The sequence below is a fragment of the Hyaena hyaena genome, unplaced genomic scaffold, assembly GCF_003009895.1.
Source record: "Hyaena hyaena isolate Hyena2069 unplaced genomic scaffold, ASM300989v1 scaffold_673, whole genome shotgun sequence".
NCBI classification, from domain to species: Eukaryota; Metazoa; Chordata; class Mammalia; order Carnivora; family Hyaenidae; genus Hyaena; species Hyaena hyaena.
The window spans coordinates 362,650-387,796 of NW_024081308.1; the positions used below are offsets into that span (position 1 = coordinate 362,650).

Here is a 25,147-nt window from a genome sequence, read left to right on the forward strand (position 1 = left end):
TTCAAGATTAAGTCATTTTAAGAGCAAAATTAATCTTTTTGAAATCCTTCCAAATGTACTACAGCAGCAATACAAATACATATGTAATATGTATTTATAGCTGTTAATATGGGTGTGGATGTATTTTTTGCATAATATAATGTGCAATGGGATTTTTTATTTGAACCGAGCCTGGAACTTACAAAGTCTTTTCAATGGCCTGGAACGGGTGCCCTCTGATGACTTGGAACTGGATATAACCGGATATGTTGCCATGATCTTAGGCACCTTTCTGTTTAGTGCAGTAGCTAGGCATTTCAACCGTGGGACTAACTTCCTGGGTCTAGGGTCCAGCTCTACTGCTCATTCACTGTGTGGTCTTGGACACATTCCTTAATTCCTTGCTCTGGATCTATAAAGTGGGAATGATAAGAATATCTATTTCAAACTATTGTTGTGAGGATTAAACACTTTGCTAGATACAAAATGTTGGATGGGGCCCCTGTGAGGCTCAGTTGGTTAAGCATCCAACTCTTGATTTTGGCCCAGATCATGATCTCAGAGTTCATGAGATGGAGCCCTACATCGGGCTTACTTTCTCTTTCTCTCTCTCTCTCTGTCTCTGTCTCTGTCTCTGTCTCAAAAAAAAATGTAAAGCTTTAAATCTTGGGTTTTATACAAAAGAGCCCTCAAATTGCATTAAGACACATAAACTAGCCTTTGACATTGTGTTAATCATTGCCCATCCCTGTGGCAGTCCAGGGTAACAAAAACAATTTAATTAATTTATAGGCCATGTCACAGTCCAGTTACTTTTCATATGTAGACCCAGCCAGTTTCAGAAGAAAAAAAAATGCATTTCAACTATGGTAAATGAATCAGAAGAAAAATATATTACTAATTCCAGTAATATGATCACCTTTTTAGTTTTTAATGTTAGCTTCTTGTACTGTTTGCTATTCCTGCCATTTTTCTCTGCCTGTTCCCCCTTTAGTGATGATCTCCTTCAGAATATATTCTGGTCCCCAATATCACCACTAGGAAAAAGAACAGGCTGTAGGGGTATCTTAAATCCTTTATTCACTGCTGTATCCCCAGCAAGTAGCACAATGCCTTAAACAGAACTTAATTGGGCCACAGGGAACTGGACTTGGGTATTTCACTGAGAAAAAATTTAAAAAGCAACTTTTCCTGATACAGATTTGAAAATGTCCTTTCTCTACTCAACAACTCCAGCTTGGTGGCCCAGGTACTCCCGCTGCTGGGGGCCCCCCTCTTTCTAAAGGTCTGCGCATCAACCCTGCAAACACCGCTCAACAGTCATCTTTGTGTTTTCTGCACATGAGTCTTGCCTACCCAAGAAGAATGTATTCTCCTTAAGGATAAAAACCGTTTCTCAGGGCACCTGGGTGGCTCAGTTGGTTAAGTTTCTGACTTCAGCTTAGGTTATGATCCCACAGTTCGCAGGTTCGAGCCCCGCATCGGGCTCTGTGCTGACATCTCAGAGCCTGGAGCCTGTTTCAGACTCTGTGTCTCCCTCTCTCTCTGCCCTTCCCTTGCACATGCTCTCTCTCTCTCTCTTTCTCTCTCTCTCTCTCAAAAATAAACAAACATTTAAGAAAAACTCCATTTCTCATCAACCTCACTCTGGATTAATCTGGAAGGAAATGATTAAACATCTAAAGCCTTATGATTACAGGAGCTTTCTAAAGATTGAATTTTCATTTATACACATATCTCATGCAGAAATCAATAAGAGACTTTCAAGCATAAGTGTATGTAATAGAAATATTATTTCAAGATGAGAAGAAAATGTAAAGACTTTAAAAAGACTTTAAAAACAGCTTGTTCTTTTTTTTTTTTTAATGTATACAGGTGGGTATAAATCACAATGATAGTTATACTTCCTTGGACACATTTAAAACATAGGTGTAATAGTTTCATTTAAATGTGTTGATAATTAAATTAGATTAGCAAGTAAATCCTCTGCAACTATTTAAACTTATAAAGAAAATATTCGAAGACAATTTCATGTGGGTGAGAGGGTATAGTTTTTCAAAATCCCTTTCAGGTTATATAATTTAAAAAGTTGAAAATTGGCTGAGCCAGTGGCTCAGTTGGGTGAGCGTCCCACTCCAGCTCAAGTTGTGATCTCGTGGTTCATGGGATCAAGCCCCAGGTCAGGCTCTCTGCTGTCAGCGCAGAGCCTACTTCAGATCCTCTGTCCCTCTCTCTCTCTGCTCCTCCCCTGTGCTCTCTCTCTCTCTCTCAAAAATAACTAAACATTTAAAAGTAATAATAAAGAAATTAAAAGCTGAAAATTATTGAGCTAGACAAGAGGAAATATTCTCCCCACCCAAAATGCAAAAGCTGAGCCCTTGATCTTTTAATATAGACATGTTCTAGTTTTACACACACAAATACATCTTATATAAACTATACAGTTATTAGGGAACAACAATACATTTGTGAGCACTTCATTCTTAGTCTTCACTAAGCCAGACATGGGAAGATATTTACATACAACAAATAAAAATCACTGTATGCCATGCAAACCACAAAACACACCAAATAACTTCACCACAAAAAAAACGATATGCTCTGCTTTCCACCCTCCCCCCCAAAATCAGTCAGCAGAGAGTTATTAACTAGCTTTTATGTATCAGCAATGTGTTAGCCCAGGGCACCTGGCTGGCTCAATCAACAGAGCATCAGACCCTTGATCTTGGGGTCGTGGGTTCGAGCCCCACATTGGGGGTAGAGATTACTTTTAAAAAATAATGTGTTTGCTTCTATGAGTGAATGCAATCATTTCTCTTTCTTTGAGGCATTCACTGAATTAGTGAATATGGAGCCATTGTTCCTAAAGAAAATGCTAGGTTAGGTTCCTGCAGGCCACTGGTCACAACATTTTCATTAGCAAATCAATAGAGAACCTTGTGTGATGTGTGCTTCCGGTTAAAGACACCTTCTTTAATACACGATGTTGGTTTATTATCCTTGAAGCCACAGCTTACAGCACTATAAGTATGTCCTAAATGCAGTTTATCTAACCCAGGCACTTTCTCATAAGGCATATCACACCTTCTTGCTAAGCTTAGGAACCCTCGACCACACTTCAGCATTACACTTGGGACCCATTGTAAACAAGACGGCCAAAAGAAAGCACAAAGATGCAAAACACAGGGCACTAAATAGACTCTGAAAAGATACTTGTTTACAGTGTGAGAGCTGAAACAAGCCTGCAGAGAGGGTCTTGTTGACCTCAACTGGAAATACACATGTTGGGAAATTCTCCTTTTTTGTCACTTGCCTGTATCTGTGAATGATCTTGGGGGTCACAGATAAATTTTAGGAGGCAGGCAAATTCAAAATTATAAGATCCGTGGATCAACTGTAAAAACATGCTCAAGAAATGTTAACTCTGGAAAACAAGACAAAAAGAAATGAAACGACTTAAGCATAGGTAGACTTTGGATACGATAGAGGAAGTAGAGTACTGTCTGATGTAACATACCACTAGGATTGAAATAGTATCTGTATTAGTTTCCTAATTAGTTCCTCCAAATTAGTTTTCCAAATGAGTTCCTAATTTGTTCCTGCTGCAACAAATTGTCAACAAATACAGTGGCTTGAAAAGCACAGACTTATTATCTTAACAATTCTGTAGGTTATAAGTCCCACATGACTAACTAAAATCAAGATGTCGGCAAGACTGTTTTCTGGAGGTTCTAGCAGAGAATCCATTTCCTTGCTTTTTATAGCATTTAGAGGCCATCCATATTCATTGGCTCAGGGGCACTTCTTCCATCTTCAAAGCCAGCAACAGTGGGTTAATCCTTTGCCTGTGACCCTATTCTGACTTCCTCTTCCACCTTCCTCTTCTCCTTTTAGGGATTTTATGTGATTATATTGGGTCCACATGGATAATCCAAGATAGTTTCCCCTTTTTAAGGTCAATTGATCAAAAACTGAGGACCTCTTTTCCTCCTAACGCCAAACATATGGCATCTTTCCAAACACTGGTTCTCCAACTTTATAACACCAACTGAGTGTCCTACAATTCGATTCATTTCTGACGCTAACTATCCATAATTAGCATCAGACTGCACAGGTTTATAGGTTGGGCCCACAAGACTGCCCTCATTTCGGATACCGATTGCAAGTATCAGGTCCCCAGGTTAGCCTCACTTTTCTTCGACTTGGCTACAAAGTCAAAGTTCCCTGGGGCGCCTGGGTGGCTCAGTCAATTAAGTGTCCACTTTCAACTCAGGTCATGATCTCGCGGTTCATGGATTCGAGCCCCGCATCAGGCTCTGTGCTCACAACTCAGAGTCTGGAGCCTGCTTCAGATTCTGTGCCTCCCTCTCTCTCCCCTTTCCCCAACTTGTGCACTCTCTCTCTCTCAAAAATAAATAAATAAACATTAAAAAAAACTTTAAGTCAGGGGTTCCCACAATACACCCCCATATACACAATGACTCCAAGAACTCGGGAAAGTGCTATCCTTGCTATTAGAGCTTAAAGGATATAAATGCAGCCAGATAAAGAGGTACATAGGGCAAGGACCAGAAGTACCCTGAGTGCAAGAGCCTCTGTCCTTGTGGAGATGAGATGTGCCACCCTCCGAGCACATGGATGTTTGCACTTAGAATCTCCTCGGATTTTTATGGAAGTTTTACTATGTAAGCATGATTGTGGCCATTGGCGACAAACTCAATCTGCAGCCCTCCCTTCCACCCCAGAGGTTGGGGGGATGAGGCTGAAAATTCCAAGATTCTAATCAGCTCTTGACTTTTCTGGCAACTGGCTCTTACCCTGATGTTATCTAGGAGAGTCACCTCCTTGGAACATCTCCTCACTCCAGGAATTCTCCGAGTTGTGGGAGCACTGTTTTAGGAACTGGTGACAAAGACCAAATATCTTTCTTATCTTACCACAGCAACTTTAATTCCATCTACAATTGTAATTCCCCTTTGCCATGTGAGGTCACATATACACAGATTCTAGGGATAAGAATGTGAACATCTTTGGCAGAGGAAGGGGCGTTATTCCACTAACCACAGCATCTGTTGCAGCTTGCAAGCACTATAAGGTAGTGCTTTAGGAAATTTGATGTGCCAACATTATGGTGCATGGACAGAGGGTTAGCCAAAAGGCTACAGACAAAGTACTACGTTAGGGTGATGGAGAAAAAATATAAAGGAGAGGGCAATGACAATGCAGGGCATTGGCAAAGCGGAAATACTAATTAGGTAGCAAATATAGAGCTCATGATAATTCCATTAGATCATGCTCTACAATTAGCAAATGAGTTCTCTGATGACCTAGTAAATGCATTATGAGCATGTTAGTGGTCTGCATTAATTTTAAATAAACACATAAGAGTCTAATTCTAGAGACCCAAATTTTCTCTGCTGTCAAACTACCTTCTTGTTACCATGGAAAAATTCTGAAGCACCTCATTTATATTCCTTACCTCCTCCCTCCTTCACCTCACCTCACACTACTTCCAACACTGGTGATGTGGACGTGGGACGTAGGAAGGAAGCACAGAGTGAGAGACACCCTCCCCCTGCCAGGCTTTATCCCATCCCATGATATCAGTGGCCAACCTACCAGTGACTTCTGGATGAGATTGATAAGCCACAGGATAAAGTCCCTGTATACCCAGGTGATTCATAATCAACAGCCTTCTTCTCCGTGCCTGCCCAGAACACTTTCACATGTTTCTAAGTCATCAGCTCCTCTTAACCACTATCAACGTCCCTCACATCACCTCCGATGTAAAAAATTTCATAATGATAAGTCAGTTTCACAGTTGGTCAATAATTGCCAAAATCCCTCTAGATGGCAAATATGCCGAGGCATCTCTGTTTAAGACATAATAGTCATTTATTATTTTTTTTAACATTTATTTACTTTTGAAGCAGAGAGACAGGGCACGAGCTGGGGAGGGGCAGAGAAAGAGGGAGACACAGAATCAGAAGCAGGCTCCAGGCTCTGAGCTGTCAGCACAAAGCCTGATGGGGGGCTCGAACCCACAGACCACAAGATCATGACCTGAGCTGAAGTCGGACGCCTAACCAACTGAGCCACCCAGGCGCCCCAAGACTTATAGTCATTTATTCTAAAAATAAAAATTATGGCAGTTTAGGAAGTATGGTTGGGGGGAGGGGGATGGATCATGTGACTCTGATGTGATTTAGAGAAACAAGAATATCTAAGACCTCATCAGCGGTGAGATGCACCACTATTTTAGGCGCTGGGGATCTGGGGCAAAGGTCTCTCATGAGGTTGCAGTGAAGCTGCCAGCTGGGGCTGCCATCATCTAGGACTAGAGAATCCATTTCCAGGCTCACTCGCATGTTTGACGGTAGCTTCCAGGTCAGCCCTGGCTATTGGCCAAATATCCCCGTTCCTCACTAGTAGCCAAACTGTCAGTAGCTTCAGTGTCTCCCCCAGAATAAAGAGAGCCCAAGATGGTGGACGCCACAGCCTTTTATAGCCTGATCACAAGTAACACACTGACTTCTGCCACATTCTATTGGTCACACAGACTAACTCTGGTACAATATGGGTGAGGACTCTACAAGGGCATGAACATCAGGAGCCTGGCTACCACAGCACGTATTACCAAAAGGAACCTGAAACTAATTTGCTTCTTTATGTAACATTTACTGAGCACCCACTATATACCTTACCCCATACTAAACACTAATAACTCATTTAAGAGAATTAAGTGAGACCAACAATCCTATGAGATGAACCCTATTATTATAATATTTTTTTCTTTTTTTTAACGTTGTGGAAACTAAAGCTTTTCTAAGGTTAAGTAACCTTTCCAAGGTCACTAGCTAGCCAGGGTGAGGGCTGGGACTTCTGATTTTTCACTAAAATGCTATCCAGCCTTCACTTCAATTTATATTTGAACATGTCAAGAAAGAAATCCCACTAGATAATTTGGAAATCTCCAAGATTCTTTATGTTCTCTTGACTATTGCCCCCGCCAGGCCATAAGAAAGTACTTGATTGTGTTGTGACGCTTTTAAAATTTTAGCTTATTTCATTTGCTTTGATACTTATTTATAATTTTTTAAATCAACTGTGATGGACTTCAGCTCTGATGCTCTCTATACCTTCACAAAAGAAGGGAGCAAAACTGCCTGCCTTGGCTCACACAATAGGAGGTATCATTTCGAAAGCTAGGACAAAATAAAGTGTAGACCTTCAGAGAAATCGGGATAATTTTCTCTGAAGACTTAATAGTCTCAGAAGACAGTTTTAAGATTATTTTCATAACTTTACAAAAGAAATAGAAGACAAAAGAGACTGCTTTTTATTCTCACACAGAGATGTTCAAATATTACTTATCTCAAACACCTGTCAAGAGTAGACACAATCACACTCCCCCTACATTCAGTAACAGTAAAAAGAAAAAGTAATGTAACTTTTAGGCTGCTCTGAGAGCACAGAGTAAGCACAGCCAGTCTTACTTGTGACCCTAAGACTCATCACCTCCGATGACTCATTCTAATCCATCCTGACAAAGAAACAGACCCAGGACTTATGGAATTAGTTCACTGGGTTTCCAATTCAGATTAGACAAAGTAATTTTCTTAAACCCCTGCAAGTAAAACCTACTAGAGTCATCAATATGGAAACACTGCCATCTCATCAGGAAGAAAATAAGGATTTAAGGCACTCACAGTTGGATCCGCCGGATTGAGCTTGGAATAACCAAGCAAAGAAAGCAGTCGGGCTGATATTCACAGGGAGTCAATTCATTGTTAAGCTCTCCCTTGAGGTGCACAAAGCTAATGAAGTCTGTCCTCGGGTCCTTGGGTGGGGTGTGGCTCCAAGAGTGGGAGCAGGGAAAACCAGACTGAGAAGGCCAGAGGTCCAGATCATCATAGAGTAGGGGTGCTCCCAGGACAAGGATGGGGGACAGAGAGAAGTGCAGGCGTGAGGGGAAAGGGCAGGCTTGAGGGGTCAGGAATCCAGCAGACAGTAGAGAGTTCAGGGACTCGACATTGCTGCAGGCTAGATGGTGCTCAAAGAAACAATTGACACTGACAAGTCATGAGGGCCACGTTTTGAACCTCCAGGCCCAGGTCTCTGATTGCACTCTTTCTGGCTCTTCAGGGAGCAGGGGCCACAACAGACCGGCTAGCGACGGTTGATTCTGAGCCCAGCACCCAAGAATCACAAGAAACACTTGTGCTTCCTCAGTGCACAGCACAGAATTCTGCAGGAGTCTGAATCTTGGGGAGTTAGCCAACAGAAGAATATACCTGGAGCTATTTCGCTCACAGTTTTTGTTCTGGATGCATATCGAATTCTCAAGAAACTGTTTTGTTCATGAAGAGAGGAAGGGAGATGAAAGGGGAAAGAAGACGGAGGACAAGGAGGAAGAACATGAATGAGAGTGGCAGGGTCAAAGGCAGGAAAGAGGGAACGAGATAAAAGAGAAACAAAAAGATGAAAAAAGGAAGGAAAGGAGGAGGAGAGGGAGGAAGGGACATCAGTTTGGTGGGACCCTGCGCATGCGCAAACATGGGCGCGCGCGTCACTGTGATCACCCTAAAGAAATTGGCTATTTTCCAGCTATGCCTACTACCTGAGCCACTCTTTAAAACTTCCTTTGCGTAGGAGCAGATATTGGCTGGGATAACGCTACAGATTTTGGATTAAATTTATGTTGTCTCAAGGTAAGTTACATTTTGTTTTTCTCTGAAACATAATCTCAAAGACAAAGGGTCTTAAGGCAAATGATTATCAGTTAGAAATACTAAAAGTGGTCAGGTTATGGGGCGCCTGGGTGGCTCAGTTAAGCGACCGACTTTGGCTCGGGTCATGATTTCGCGGTTCGTCGGTTCCAGCCCCGTGTCGGGCTCTGTGCTGACAGCCAGCTCAGAGCCTGGAGCCTGTTTCAGAGTCTGTCACTCCCTCTCTTTCTGACCCTCCCCTGCTCATGCTCTCTCTCTCTCTCTCTCAAAAATAAATAAAACATTAAAAAAAAGTTTTTTTAAGTGGTCAGGTTGTGCAACTAATCAGACTGATGCCAGGATACAAGGGCTATTAATATCTCCAGCAGATGGCGCAAGCTGCCCTCTACTATGATGAGACTTCTCCGAGAGAATCAAACAGTATGAAAATAAGCTTCCTCTTCACGTGATGTTTCAAACAGTAGATCCTAACCAGGTAAGGGGTTGGATTAGGAAAGAGATAGTTCAGCAGGGATTCCAAGAGACACTAAGTAAAGAAGACAAATCCGGAGGCTTTTATTTTTATTTCTCATGTTAAGCTGTTTAAAAATACTCATTGACCTCACAAATATTGTTGCATTCATATCATTTTGGGCTCTGGAAAGTTAAGAATTCTTTCAAGACAGAGTTTTAGACTAAGTGCCACAGGACAACAAAGTACCAAAAATTAAGATATCTGCAAATTAATTGGTGAAGGGCTTATAATGGAGAAGGCTTTCCCATAACAAATTAAAGATAAATCAGTTCTGAAGGAAACCTCGAGAAAGGGGACGCTGATTAGAGATTGTTGAGATCAGCCAATGTAGGAATTCTGCTGCTTCGCTAGTTTCTTACAAATAAATACAGCGTTCTTGTTCACACTTTCAGCTTGGGGCTATGCATTTTTTTTTCCGAGCAAACAAACAGTAGAACTGAAAACATTTGCATCCCTGGGGCTGAGGTAACCCTCTTTGGGAAGGCAGGGAACATAATATGTTATCTTTGGAGTCATCTCCAAAATCTGGGATAGAAAACAGAAACTTATTAATTAAGTCTTCTTACGTCTGCCCTCATATGTTTCCAAAGAAACAAGAGTTTGAAATGTTCAGGTCAGTGACTAATTTCCAGTGAATAGCTGCTAGCACCTACTGCCTTCCTTCCCCCACATCCACTGCTGTTTTCACTCTGTGTGTCTGCTTCCCTGTCCATCTGCCACTAGAGCTTTACTTTTTAAAGATATTTTAAAATATAAAAGAATGCATGTGAACAGCAAGATATCTAAAAACACTGAAAGGCATAAAAGAGAAATTTCCCACGACTGAGTAGATATTGGCAACACCTACTTCTAACAAAGAGCTTTTGCCCAGAATAGACAAAGAACTCCTACAAATCAACTTTCAAAACACAAGAGAAACCATGAGCAATAGATTCAAACAGACACTTCACCAAAGAGGATGCTCAAATGGACAATCTCAATTTTGTTAATAACCATCTGTAAATGAAAGCCATAGTGTGCGTGAGGGTTTTAAAGCAAGTCCCCAAACTCTTTGCTACTTCTCCCTTCAAGACATGGAGACTAGTTCCTTTGAGGGCAGTCTAGGAATAAAACACTGGTTTCCAACAGAGAATAAAGCAGATGGAAGTGTGTCATGTCCCCCTCGCCCCCTCTCTTGGATCACTCAGACAGGACCATGGGCTGCCATGTTAGGTGGCTGCTCAAGAGGGCACCTGGATGGCCCAGTCAGTTGGGCATCCGACTTTGGCTCAGGTCATGATCTCACACTCGTGAGTTTGAGTCTCACATCAGGCTCTATGCTGACAGCTCAGAGTCTGGAGCCTGCTTTGGATTCTGTCTCCCTCTCTCTCTGCCCCTCCCCAACTCACACTCTGCCTCTCTCTCTCTCTCTCAAAAATAAATAAACATAAAAAAAAGAAATATGCAGGTGGCTGCTCAAGGAACCTTAGGGAGGTCAACATGGTGAGCACCTGGGGCCTCTAGCCAAACTCTGAGTAAAAGACCTTAAGCAGAACTGCCCTGCTAAGTCTCTCCCAAAGAAATGGTGACCAAGAAAAACTGTGAGATAATGAATTTCTTAAGCCCCCAAATTTGGGGGGAATTTGTTATACAGATGATGTATATACCAGGATGCCACTGCACATACACCAGAATAGCTAAAATTTTTACTAAAAAATTCTTTTTAAGTTTATTTATTTAATTAATTGAGAAAGATAGAGACAACATGAGGAGGGGAGGGGTAGAGAGAGACGGAGAGAGATAGAGAATCCCAAGTAGGCTCCGCACTGTCAGCACAGACACCAATGTGGGTCTTGAACTCAGAAACGGTGAGATCATGACCTGAGCCTAAAGCTTAACTAACTGAGTCACGGAGGCGCCCTCGAATAGCTAAAATTTTTAAGTTTGACATATAGAGAACTGGATACAATGGGCAAAATGGCAACTCTCATTGCACTGCTGCTGGTGGATGTGTAACTGGTGCAACCATTCTAGAAAACCGTGTGCCTGATCTACTAAAGTTGAATATATGCATATCCTATCATGCAATTCTGCTTCTAGGACTCACCAACCGAAAAGCACACACCTTAGGCATTGAAACTCATGTACAAAAATATTCACAACAGCATCACATAATAACCCAAACTGAAAATCTGCCAACGGTATTTGGATATATCATAGGTGGCGTGTCCACGGAGAGATAAACAGCAGCGACAATTCATGAACTATCGCAGCCTGTACTAAGACAGCTAAGTCTCACTCCCATGATGCTGAAAGAAATCAGACACAAAAGAATTAACCCAGAATAGATTCTAGAGTCAGCAGGCAATAAGGAGAGAGACACCACACCAGCTATCCCAATAGAGAGGATGTATCATAAAGAACGGTTAACTAGTACAAAGATATTAACTAGATGATTAAAAGGCAACAGCAGGAATCAGGGAGATAGCTACTACCCCCTAGGGCTGGGGAACAAAAAGAAAAAAGTTGGAATTCTGAAATCCAGAAGCTTGGAGGCAGCTTCCCCCCACCCCCGCTCCAACTGTCTGGTGCTGGGAATGGTGCGCTCAGACTGGTTCTCAAAGTGTTGCGAAAATTAGACTCAATGACCGCTACAGGAAGGCGCTGCCATCGCGCGCATTGGGGGCGGGGAACAGGTTGCTAGGGTGACGTTGGCAGGAAAGGGGGCCAACAGGAAGCCAGCCGGAAGAAGCAAGTCCCTCCCCTCTCTGGCGAGCTGCAGGTTCTCTCCAGCTGGTTTTGAGGGGAGTCTGGCGGATCAAAGGACAAGGACGGAGGGATGGGGTTGGGGCGGTCTCGCCCCCAGCGTGAGGCCAACTGGGAGCTGGGTCTGGAACCTAGAGGCGGCAGCCTGAGAGCTGGCACAGAGGGCATACATTAAGGTTCAAGAGCGAACAAAATGGACACGTGGCGTTAATGTTGGGTCAGCGATTACCTCGGGGTGGGGACAGAGAGGGGTAACAATTGGGGGAGCCCTGAGCACGTCCACAAGGGGAGCTTCCGAGGTGCTAGGGACATCGGACATCGTATGCGTTCACCTGGGCGATGGGCATACCCGTGTGTGGGCAGAGCCTTGCGTTAACGCCCCGCTTTCCGGTTATAAAAGGCAACAGAAGGTTCCAGGAGGTTTCATTCGGTGTAACCCAGTGAGTACTTACTGAAATCTCATCTAAACGTGAAGATGGGCCTCTTCTTGGAATGTTCCCCTGATTCTTTTTTTTTTTTTTTTTTGCATGGATCCCTTCCTCCTCTGAAGTCTTAGAAAAGTCGTCGACGGATTTCACGATTTAACGCGAATTGGTGTCGTGTATTACATCCAAGGTGCTAGTTTCCTCTTCCCAAAGAGGTGATAAACCTGAGGCCCATAAACTCAAAACCTCCGACATGGCATCGCTCAGGACTGAACTCAGGTGCCCATAAATCAGTTATCTGTTATCTAATAATCAGCTCCAAACTTAACCGAAACGCCGAGGAGTTGAAGCAGCCTCATTTGACACCAGGTAACAGATGAATATATGAAAGAGATCACTGTTTCGAGTTTATTAGGAAAAGGAAGGCCGAAAGATGACCCTGGTAAAAGTGTACCGTCTTCAAGGGGGAAAAAAATCCTTTTATGAAAAATTCTGTTTTCCCTATGATCTTGAAAACGAAAACGCCTCCGCCGGCTTCCGGCACGAGAACCTGAGCGTCTGGGCCGCCGCAGGCGGTGGGTCCCACGCGCGACCTTTGCCCCACTTCAGGCGGCGGCATTGACGCTTCTCCCCGCGGGCGGCCACGGCCCCTTTTTCCTCCTGGCTCAGTCTCCACTCAAGCTTGCACTTGACCGGGCACTCATCACTTGACTTACAAAGCCGCTCTTCACACGTCAGCCGGGCTATTTTTAACGTCTCCCCTGGAGATCCCCAAACTAAAAGTACCGCGGGGCGGGGCCGCCGCTGCCCGGTCCCGCCGGTCTCCACGCGGCAGGCTGGCCAGCGAGGGGACCGTCCCCAGACTCCCCGGGAGAGGACCGCCTCCACACCCCGGAGGGAGGACAGTCGCCAGACACCCAGAAGGATGACCCTGGGAGACTTCCTCCAGACCCTGGGGATCGGCTCCCAGTAGCCCCCGGAGGGGCTGCCCCCACCCTGTCCCGCTCTCTTCCTCCTGGGCGTGGCCGCCGCCGCCTTCCTTCCACGCTCTCCCAAGGAAAGGCCGCCCTCTCAGCCTCCCTGCATTCCCCTTTCCCAGGACTGACGATGGCCCTCTGCCCACCCTTGGGCTGCCCGGAGGCTTCCTCTTTAATGGCCAAGGGCCCGTAGTAGGACTTGAGTGTCAGATTTCTCACCCCTCCCCCGCGTCTGTGCCCTGCCTTCCCCCAACCTATCACCCAAGGGGGGAGGGGGGGGTAAGGCGGAGATGGGGGAGGAGCGCACCTAGGTATGGCTGCCGCTTGAATCGGGTCCCGGACCCTTCTCGGCTGTTGTCCCTGGGCAGCCTAGGCCAGGGGAGGCTGGGACAGGTTCAGGGGCCTTATATGGCTCATAGAAAGAACGTTCCAGGACTTCACCCTCCCATACCCCACCCAGCCAAGAGCCTACAGAGGTCAAGAGTCTGATTTGAAACTCACGGGTTAGGGGCGCCTGGCTGGCTTAGTACATAGGTCATGTGACTCTTCATCTTGGGCTTGTGAGTTCCAGCCCCACCTTGGCTGTAGAGATTACTTAAAAGAAATCTTGGGGCGCCTGGGTGGTTCAGTTGGTTAAGCTTCCCACTTTGGCTCAGATCATGATCTCTGGGTTCCTGGGTTCAAGCCCTGTGGGTGGGCTCTGTGCTGACAGCTCAGAGCCTGGAGCCTGCTTCAGATTCTGTGTCTCCTTCTCTGCCCCTCCCCCACTTGCCTTCTGTCTCTCTCTGTGTCTCAAAAATAAATGATAAGAAAGTTTTTTTCAAATAAAATCTTAAAGCAAAACAAAACCCTCATTGGTTAAAAAGCAAGCTCTTAACTATAGAGGACAAACTGATGGTTGCCAGAGAGGAGGTGGGGGGGTGGGGGGGAATGGGTGAAATAGGTAAAGAAGATTAAGAGTACGCTTACCATGATGAGCACTGGACAATGTATAGAATTGTTGAATCACTATATTCTACAACTGAAACTAACACTGTATGTAAACTATCCTGGAATTAAATATTCTTTTTAAAATAAATAAAACCCACTGGTTAAGAAACTATTAATGTTTTTTCTCTAGGAAGGAAAACTGGGTGACTGGAAAACGGGGTAGGAGGGAGACTTACTTCATACATACTCTTTTTGACCTTTTGGATTTTGTGTCATATGCAACGTTCCTATTATTAAAATAAAACCTTGCTTTTTATTTGTTCCTATTGTTTTCAAGTTTATTTATTTTGAGAGAGAGAGAACAAGTAGAGGAGGGGCAGACTGAGACGGAGAGGGAGAGAGAGAGAGAGAGAGAGAGAGAGAGAGAGAGAGAATCCTAAGCAGGCTCCACTCTTTCAACACGGGGCCAAATGAGGGCTCGAACCCACTAATCATGAGATCATGAACTGAACCAAAATCAAAAGTCGGAGGCTTAACCAACTGAGCCACCCGGGTGCCCAAAATAAAACCTTGCTTTTTAGTTGGGACTGTTGCATAGGTATGTTCAGTTGCCGACAATTTGTTGAGTTCCATGTTTAGGGTATATGTACTTTTCTGAACGTATATATACCTCAATAAAAAGTTTTTAAAAATCAAATAAAATCTGTAGGCAAAGAATGGAGCGCAGGCCACCATTGTCCTTGAGAATGTCCTTGAGTGCAGCCCTTTGTGCCCTTGAGAAGCCATCTAGATGTGCTTGGACACAGACTAGCTCCAGGCATCCACGGCTCCTGTTCTTGTTTCCTTCCTTCTCTTAACCTTGGAGTCCTCCTGTGTGCACATTCTTGGTACATTCCTACTTTCTAATCCCTCTGTGAAGCCAGCAAAGCCTGGAATGTTAACATTTATATTTCAATGGAAAATCATTCATAGCAATTCAATGACTCAATAAATAACTCTGTCCCAGATTCCTGCCTTTTAGTTGGAAGGCATTGTTCTCTGTTAAAAGCATTCCCTGCTATAGCACTTCAGTTAGAGAGATTATATGTCAGAAGTAAGGGGACTTTTTTCTGCTCCTACAATCTCCTGGGGAATTATAACATGAGTAAATCAGGTTTTGAAAGCAAACATGCTGGGGCGCCTGGGTGCCTTAGTTGGCTAAGCGTCCAACTTTCGCTCAGGTCATGATCTCACGGCCTGTGGGTTCCAGCCCCGCATCGGGCTCTGTGCTGACAGCTCAGAGCCTGGAGCCTGTTTCAGAGTCTGTGTCTCCCTCTCTCTCTGACCCTTCCCTGCTCACGCTGTCTCTCTCGCGCGCCTAGAAATAAATAAAACAAAAAAAAAAATTAAAAAAAAAAAAAAAGAAAGCAAACATGCTTTAGCTAATATAGCGGATTTGCTGGCACTAGAATATAATCCCAACAAGGGCAGGGAAGCTGGAGCCTAGAATGGGGGCATGGCACGTAGGGGGAACTATCTCGCCTGTTGAATTAATGTTTGTAAGTGAACTGGGCCAAAAGTGACTAAAAAGGCCCGTCCACTCTCTTCTCTCTTTATGCCACCTGCAGGTTCACACACTACAGTACCAAAAATGCAGTCAAAAACCAAAGTGCGGTTTGGCATGTTAAGAGTTCATTTGTAAGTGTTAATGCCTGATAGTCGCAAGGCGTCTATTGATTTTGTTATTATGAGAGATGTGAAAGCGTATTTACATTTCAGTCTTCTACGTCTAACCCCATAACTGGCTCCTAACGGAGTGTGGTGATTGCCAAACAAACCCGGAAAAATGGCCAATAAGACACATAACAATTTTAAAAGAGCAGGCAATCCCAGTGAGGGTTCCAAGATCTAAATAGGGGCACATTTGTGTGACAGTAAGGTTGGATGGTGTGATTTAATCAAGTTGTTGGGGAAAATAACATAAAGTATGACGCACTGAAGAAGGCGAGAGGATATGGGTATGTCAGATGAGAGAAGCTGGTGGCTCAGAAAAAAGAGGGAAACATTGAAAACCTTATTTTACATCAGATTGCTTTAAATAAAAATAGTACTCACTGGGGCGCCTGCGTGGCTCAGTGGGTTAAGCATCCGATTCTTGTTTCAACTCAGGTCATGATCTCATGGTTCATGAGTTCAAGCCCTGTAAAGAGTCCCGAGTCCGAGTCCGGCTCTGCGCTGGCAGCATGGAGCCTGCTTGGAATTCTCTCTCTCTCTCTCTCTCTCTCCCCCCGTCTCTCAGCCCCTCCCCGACTCAAGCTTCCTCTCTCTCTCTCTCTCTCTCAAAATAGAGAAATCAACTTTTTTAAAAAAAGGAGTACTCAATAAATAAATAAAGATAGAGGTAACATTAGACACATAAATGTGAACTTATGATATTTTCTAAAGTGGCCAAAATCAGTGTCACGTCCCCAGGGCCTCTCTGCTTTCAATCATAGTAGCTGATTCTGTGTTGTGAGAGAGGGAAGATGAAAATCAGCTTGACACAAGTTGCTTGCTGTCAAAGATACAGCGCTTTCATGACTAAAAAGGAGCCCATTAAATAAGGCACTCCCATGGGCTACACCGTGATGATGTGAGCATTGAAAAGAAAACAATCATTCTGTAAAACCCATGAGTCCATTAGGACCTCAAAAAAGGCAAACAGTATGAGGTGTGCTTCAGGAGAGCTTTATATACATTTCTAATAACGGGTTCAGAAAATGATGTGTATCGATAACCCCTGATTACATACCAGGCTTATATTTTGTTTGGTATCTGATGTCAAGCAGTGTGCATCCGGGCACGGAGAGTCGATCCGCAGGTGCAAGACTGACTCCGGGATGCTCTGAGGGGGATAGGGGACCAGCTAGAGGGAGGTGGACCCACACAGGGGTTAACTGTTATCAGGGGGGAAAACCCATAAAGGCAAAGAAGTGAGCTACCAGGAGGTAAGGAGGTCTTTGGGAATAAGGGTGCCACCTGACTTATTGGGTCCTTGTTCTGATCCTGAGACCCCAAACCTGCTCTATGGCCCTGCAGGCCCAGGGCCTGGGATGTGGGATCCGACCCGTGGGCTGATAATCACATTTTAACTCTGGGATGAAGACGGAAATCAAGCTATATTATAATACGGGACTTGTTTAAGTTGTTAATATAATTGTGGTAGCAAGTTTAGCAAATTGCAATATTTTATGTATGCTTTGGCTGCTGTTAGGATGTTTGATAGGGTTAGGGAAGCTGATTTGTTGGCTTCTGACATTTGACGTATTAGATGGACAAAATAATACGTAAGTGTGCAGGGCGATTTTGCCCCTGAGAATTATAAAAACTCTCAGTCAAAGTATTTGGAAGGGTTAGATAGTATACTCATACCTATAGCTTGAACGATCTAAGATAATTTAGTCAAGTTTGGAAATGCTGCTGGTTAGGGGAATTTGATCTGTCAAATTTACACACAAATTCAGTGCTGATTAAAGAATAAGGAGAGGTGCCTGGGTGGCTCAGTTGGTTGAGTGGCCCGCTTTTGATTTTGGCTCAGGTCATGATGTCACTGTTAGTGAAACTGAGCCCAGTGTTGGGCTCCAGAATGACAGCATGGAAACTGCTTGAGATTTTCTCTCTCCCTCTATCTGCCCCTCTCCCACTCACGTGCCTGCACGCTTTCTCTCAAAATAAATAAATAAACATTTTTTAAAATAATGAAAAGTTGTATTGACTTCCTAACATCGTTGGTGGAAAAAATGAGCACAATTTATCAACTGAACACAAAGATTGAACAACATTTTGTTTCTAATTTTATAATTTTAGTTATTACATATTGATAAAAAACACCATCTTCTTTTCTTTTTGGAGAATAATGCTACCTCCTCATCAAACACACAATTGACAGCTCTCTACCACAGTTTAGAAAAGTATAGGAGAGGGGTGCCTGGGTGGCTCAGTTGGTTAAGGATCTACTTTGGCTCAGGTCATGATCTTGCAGTGTGTGAGTTCGAAATCCATGTCGGGCTCTGTGCTGACAGCCCAGAGCCTGGAGCCTGCTTCTGATTCTGTGTCTTCCTCTCTCTCTGCCCCTCCCCTGCTCACACACTGTCTGTCTCAAAAATAAACATTTAAGAAAAAAAAATGAAAAGTAAAGGAGACCCAGTCACCCATGTCACAGAAAAGGCCAGACTCTTTTCTCCTAAAAACCACATGATTTCTTTTCTAATACAATTTTGGAATATTTATACAACAACTGTGTTTTCCAGTGGGCTTTTTATTTTTATTTTTTTCCTGATAGGGCATTTTGAGAGAGATGGAGACAGAGACAAAGACAGAGAGGGAGGAAGGGAGGGAGAGGGAGAGAGATTCTTATTTAGTAGTTGGTGAAGCTCATTGAGCCTTCGAAGTTCTCACCAATGACTTGTTCGTTTTTCTCTTTCTTTCTTTCTTTCTTTCTTTCTTTCTTTCTTTCTTTCTTTCTTTCTCTTTCTTTCTTTCTCTCTCTCTCTCTCTTTCCTTCTTTCTTTCTCTTTTTCTTTCTTTCTTTTTTTAATTATTTATTTTGAGAGAGAAAGTACTCTAGTTGAGGAGGAGCAGAGAGAGAGAGGGAGAGAGAGAACTCCAAGCAGGCTCTGCACTGACAGCCATGGGGGGGGGGGGAGGAAGGGGGAGGGTCTCAATCTCTCAAACTGTGAGATCATGACCTGACCCCAAATCAAGAGTCTGACACTTAACCCACGGAGCACCCAGGTACCCCCAATGACTTGTTTTTCTGCCTTTTTTTTTTTTTTAAATCTATTTATTTTTGAGAGACAAAGAGAGACAGATCATGAGCAGGAGAGGGGCAGAGAGAGAGGGAGACACAGAATCTGAAGCAGGTTCCAGGCTCTGAGCTGTCAACACAGAGCCTGAAGCAGGGCTCAAACCCACGAACTGTGAGATCATGACCTGAGCTGAAGTTTTTCTGCTTTTAATCAGGCAAGAATGAAGAGCTGCCCTCTGTTGACTGACACCCCTTCCTCCAGCCCATTCGCTCTTGGTTAAGGAAAGACTCAGGAGAGGGGCCCCAGGGACATGCCTTTTATCGTGGTTCCCAGACTTCTAGATTCCACACACCAGCAACGTCTCAAAAAAATTTTTTTTGTTTTTGTGACCTACATAGATTTGTCAATCACGTATGTGGCCAAGTGAAAAAGAAAGGCAAAAAGAAAACCCTGCTGTTTCCCATCACAATCATTTTATCACAGAAATGACATTTTAACACCAAAGTGCAGAAGGGACGTGACTTGGGCTAAGGACAATTTTTTTCACACGAAATACACTTAGTTGAATGAAAATCCCATGGTGCTGTCCCTATTTCTCTGGTGTGGGTATAAATGTCACTGGGGGCTGACCGGTGCCCACCTGGGAATTATAGCCCCAGGGAATAAGCTGTGTGCCAGGTCCAGCCCGCAGGCCTAGTCAGGAGTGTGCAGGGACTCGCTCTGGGCCAACTTGTGTCTCCTCTCTCTGAACCCCGAGCTGTTTAAATTATCTGTGCCTCTCGATTAATGCACCCCTTGATTAATGCGCCTTATTATTGTCAGCATTACTTTAGCCTCTAAAGTTGTCCCTGGGCCAATCATGAGCTGAAAGACATCATCTGAGCCCTTCCCTTCCCCAGGGGCAACTTGGAGAGGGAACGCCCTCTTCTGAACTGAGAAGCGACCTCAGTGGGGCCAATGTGCTTCCCTGGGAGGAAATTTAGTATTGTTTTGCTGTTTCTGTCGTCTTCCGTAAAAGAATAACCATCTTTCCCAAAGAAAATGGGAAAAGAAAAAAAAAAACCTTCCATATATGAAAACACCTCTATTCTCAGACCACAAGTATTTTCCATGTGTGTTATCCAACTCATGCAGAGATGAGGGCTTTTAAACCCTTCCTGAGAAGTTCTTAACCCATTTGATTATTAAAGGAAAGCTATATTAGACTCCCAAAAAGCTACCTACTACGTTTAATTACTAAAAGGAAGTTGTTAGAGTTTTCTCTAAATTAGGAAAAATTAAAAAATAATTTTTAAAGTCCAGTGTGCTTCACTTGCCTTTAAAAATTTTCAATTTGTATATTAATGTTTTATATGACCTCTTCCAATTAGATGATCAGTGCTATGATTGGGCAAACATCTAAGACATATTTGATCAACAAATGTTTGGGTTTTTTTTAGAGATTTATTTGTTTTTGAAAAAGAGTAAGCGGGGAAGGGGCAACAGAAGATCCGAAGGGGGCTCTGCATTAACAGCAGCTAGCCCAATACGATCGTGATCATGACCCAAGTGGAAGTCGGAAGTCGAAGTTGGAAGTTGGCTGCTCAAAGGCCTCAGCCACCCAGGCGCTCCCTCAACGAATGTTTTTAAAGTGCCCGCTGCGTGCCAACCACAGCTTTGGCCTTGGAGACAAAATAATGAAAACACATCCTTTTCCATTAAGAGGCTTCAGGATTTTAACAGGGAAAAACAGACATGTTGATGTGTCCCCAGTGCTTTTTTAATTACCTGGGCAGGTACAAATGGAGTGAGAGGTGGGCTTCATCAGTTCTCCCTGAGAGATGGCGAGGAGGGACAGCAACCCCTCATCAGGGTGGGAAGGAGACGAGGGGAGGGCAGTGTGATCAGCAGGCAGGGTCGTGAGGGGTCTGGGTGTGCGGCAGACAGATGAGGCTGTGCTGGTTAGGAAGCCATTGCCTCGAAGCTCAGCACCTCCCTGCCCTGCTCTGCAGTCTGATGCCAAGGTTAAGGCTCTGCAAATACACTTCTCTTTGCCAGCTGGCTCCCCATTAGGACCTACCCGGGGGAGCACTGAGAGACACTGGAAGGCTTGGGGAGGAAATGGCCACCTGCCGGCCTGCTGTTCTTGTCACCATCACACTGGCAAACTCCCGGCTCTTTTCCAGACCCCCAAACCAGCCCGCCCGTGTCTGGCAGAGGTGGCAGCACCAGCAGGCGGCAGTCTTCCACGCCTCTGTCCTGCCTGCACAGCTGCTCTCAAAGGAGGCCCAGCTCCTAGCCTCAGGGCACCCCTGGGTGGTTCTGGGGATCCGGTCTCTGTCTTGTTTCCTGAGCCAGTCCCCTACTGTCTTTGCTGACTAAACCCTTCTCTGGTTTTGCGTTTTTACCTGCTTACCCAATTTGTTACGTTTAGTTCTCTCTAGTGAAATGCCTAGCGTTGTTTCTGCTGTCCTGAGAACCACGATCAATGTCATCCTGGGTGTGAGCAGTCCAAGAAAACAAACTTTTAAAGGTCACAATATGAGATCAATACAGATGTGTTTGGCCTCAATGCAGTGCTGAATTTCTTCCTGATGAAAACGGGACACCAGTAAATCACAGCATATGATGGCATCTCTATTAGTGAAATTATCACCAGTTGTTCATCGTGAGAAAGCATCTACTGATGTGCCTTAAAGGGCCAGTGGCCACTGCACTTAACTGTTCGTTCAGCGGCCACAAACATTACTGCGATGGTGGGGTGCTGGCTACTTCTCTCTGCACTGGAGACCGTACAGAAAGAACACAACCATGCCTCTAGCTGATTTTGAGCAAGGAATCCAGCATCTGAGAGCATGGCAAGAGGAGTAGAAGATTAGGGGTAATAGATAGGGAGTCTGTGGCCAACTAGATTCAGTAACTTCCCACTGGTTTGAATAGGTTTGAGAAAGTTCATCATGAAATACTGAGTGCTTCTGAATATTTTTATTTTTTATAATACAGTGACTTAAACCTAGCAAGCTAATATGTGTCTGGACTCGGGGTACCTGCTATTAATACACAGCCAAGCAAATGCTTTCTCTGTGCTCTGTAGCTTATCTCAGAGACCTTGATTCCTAGAGTTGGAAGAGATCATCAGCCCCTCTTACAACACCCTTGCCTCATTCGCCTCTACCCAAGGCATCCAATGACACACTCTTTGGTTTTCTGCAGCCCATCCCAATTTTTAATAGCTTTAACTGGGAGAATTTCCAGATCTTGAGCAATGTTTGCCTCACTGTAACTTTCTACTATTAATCCTAGTTTTGTCCCAAGGAATTATATAGACTAATTCTAGCTCAGGGGTGGATCCCAGAATTAGTGGAGTTAATCATCTTCAACTTGGGGTGGGGGAGGGCTCTCCTTCAGAAAAAAAGAATCACAATAATAAACGTGATATTGGGTGGAAGTCTTCAAAGAAGACAGCGTGGGGGGTGGGGGGTGGGGCAGGGGCAGAAGCTTCTATTCCATGAGAGCCATAGCAAATCGACTCCTGTTCCAAGCTCTTTTCCTGAGAATTCATGTTACCTTATTCTCCACCATGCTGAGAAGTTTTTCCTTCTCCAATATAAGCATCCTTCATTTGCCCAATTGTTTCCTTGGACATATTTGGGTTTGTCATGGACCCTCCTAAAAAAATGGTGACGTACAACAGTCACTGTCTCTGGAGAAGGCAAGTGGGAGACAGTGTCTGAGATGAGAGCAGACCTGTCAGTAGATGCCCTCATGAAGACTTTGTGTCATGAGCATGCAAGGCTGCACAATGAAATACCTTTAATCACAAATTAAAGCAAATAACTTTCTCGAGCATGCCAAAACCTGAACAGCACACTCCAGGGTAACCTACCCCAGCCAGACTACAATTGGATTCTAACCTACATGGCTCTAAATATCAGGGAATCCTAACATTTCGGCGTGCTGATCCCCACAACTGCTAGGTAACCCTAGGCACTCACCCCACACTTACACAGTTACTCTTTGAGACCTAAACAGAGGAGTTTCCACTGACCCCGGTGAAATTTTCCTTTGCCGAGCTGTCCACAAAATTCCTTGAAGCCTTTTTCTATCATCTGCTATGAATTACCTCTCTTGGGTTTGCCATCTGGAAAACTGACACATGCTTTTGTGGATTCAGCTCTAAAATCATTAAGTGCCTCCTAGATTCAAAGGCAAAGAAAGCCAAATAATCGGACAATGTGACTAGGTCTACAGCCAGTCGGAGAGTTGAGCTGCCAGGACCTGGGGGCCTGGGGAGGTGGTGGGGAGGAAGCCTAAGAGTGGAAAAGTACTGAATGCTGAGTCAGAGAGGAGAGTAGTGTCTTCATGGCCCCCCGGACCAGGTGGTCCTGGCAGAGATCCTGACACAGGCCTCATCTGAGACAACTCCCCCACAAAAAGAAGCCTGAGAGTGGAGGCGTTTGGGCCAGGCTTGCAGATATGCCTCAGAGCATGACTGGGGGAGGGGGTGCAGTACGGTGGGGCTCACCTCTAAGTCTTTGCAACCCTGTCCAGAAAACTGCAGTGCCCTGGCTGAGCACCGAATCTAGCATGAGTAGGGCAGAGCCTACCCCTTGTGAGCCTTGCCAGGTAAAACTGTGATTGCCTGTGGTCTGGCCTGAAAAAAAGTCACGCCTTGAACTTTGGCCTGGAGCCAGACTCCTCAGACTACAGTTAGAATAAAACATGATGTCTCAACCTCAGCATCATTAGCATTTGGGGCTGGAAAATTCTTTGTTTTGGGGGGTCTGTCCTATGCATTGTGGGATATTTCACAGTGTCCTTGGCCTCTATCCACTGGATGTTAATAGCACTCCCCAGATGGTGACAACCAAAAATGTCTCCAGACATTGCCAAATGTCCCCTGAAGGGCAAAATCACACTGGTTGAGAACGCTGAAACAGAGCAACATAATATCTTGAGACTTGCGTTGCTCTGAATTCTACTTCTGTAAATCTGCTTCTGTCTACCTTTTTGGTGTTGCCCTGGGCATGTTTCCTCTGCCTAAAATATCCTTTCTTTCCTTGTCTGCTTGTAGACACTTACTCTTCCTCTCCCCTCTCCATGAAGCCTTCCCTGACCACGGTCCAGCCCTCCTGACTGTGGGTCTTGCCTTTGTACAACTTCTAACTGTGCTTCTACTATTGTTGTCTTAATCTCTCAGCAATACATCCATCCACACAGGTCTGGCACTCAGTAGGCACCCAGTATATGTTGGAGAGAGTGGACTTAGACAAGAGGAACCAATAATTTTCTAAGGAGACTGAAAAAGGAATGGCCAGCGTCATGCAAAAAAATATACCAGCAGATATCGAGGTCCTGGACACACAGAGAAGAGCATTCGAGAAGAAGTTGCCCCCAGAGTAAAATGCTGTTGAGAATTGAAGTAGGAACAAAGGATTAAAAAGTGTCTTGTATGCAGCACTCAGAAGGGCACTGGTGACATTCACAAGAGCAAGTGAGGCCGGTGACACAGGAAGCCACACGCGCTGCGGCAGGTTGAGGGGCAGCTGGCTGGCTGGGCACTGAGGAGAGGGAAGGCTCTTTCAAGGAGATCCAGACACAATGGGAAGGCGGTGACTAGAAGGGGTGCAAGGTCAACGGAAGACATTTAAGAAGAGGCAGACATCAAGTGTCCGTGGGCTGGGTGGGAAGGAAGAAATTATCAGCGGAAATGGATGTAGAGAGTAAGTATACCAGAGAGAGGAGGTAATTGATTAAGTGAGGTCCAGAGGGAAAATGGAGAGAAATAGGTCCAGAGGACAATGGGGAGGAAATAGAGAAGTGCCTCTTCTTTTGAAACAGAAGAAAATAGGTGCAGGGGAAGGGTGTTGTGTGTTACCAGGGTGACTTAACTCTTAGTGAAATAGAAGGCAGTAGGGCATTTGGACAGTGAGCAGAGAAGGTTTGGAAACACCAGTGAAGGGGAGAGGAAAAGCATTGCCGAGAAGCACCAAAATCCAGCGAATGGAAAGTGGCCAACATTTAATGAGCACCTATTATGTGCCAGATCTTTTAGATGTTACTTCATGACTGCCCTATGAAGTTGGTATGATATCCACCTTAT

The 25,147-nt window shown here is 44.5% G+C and overlaps 1 protein-coding gene across 1 annotated transcript in view; it reads right to left on the bottom strand.

Annotated features, from left to right (window-relative positions):
- Positions 1-13,134, bottom strand: part of MPPE1 (metallophosphoesterase 1) — a 53,092-nt gene extending 39,958 nt beyond the window's left edge. Inside the window, exon 1 of the mRNA XM_039217229.1 lies at positions 12,420-13,134. The gene's annotated coding sequence lies outside the window, so the exon portion shown is untranslated. The remainder of the gene's footprint in view (positions 1-12,419) is intronic.
- Positions 13,135-25,147: the final 12,013 nt, after the last annotated feature.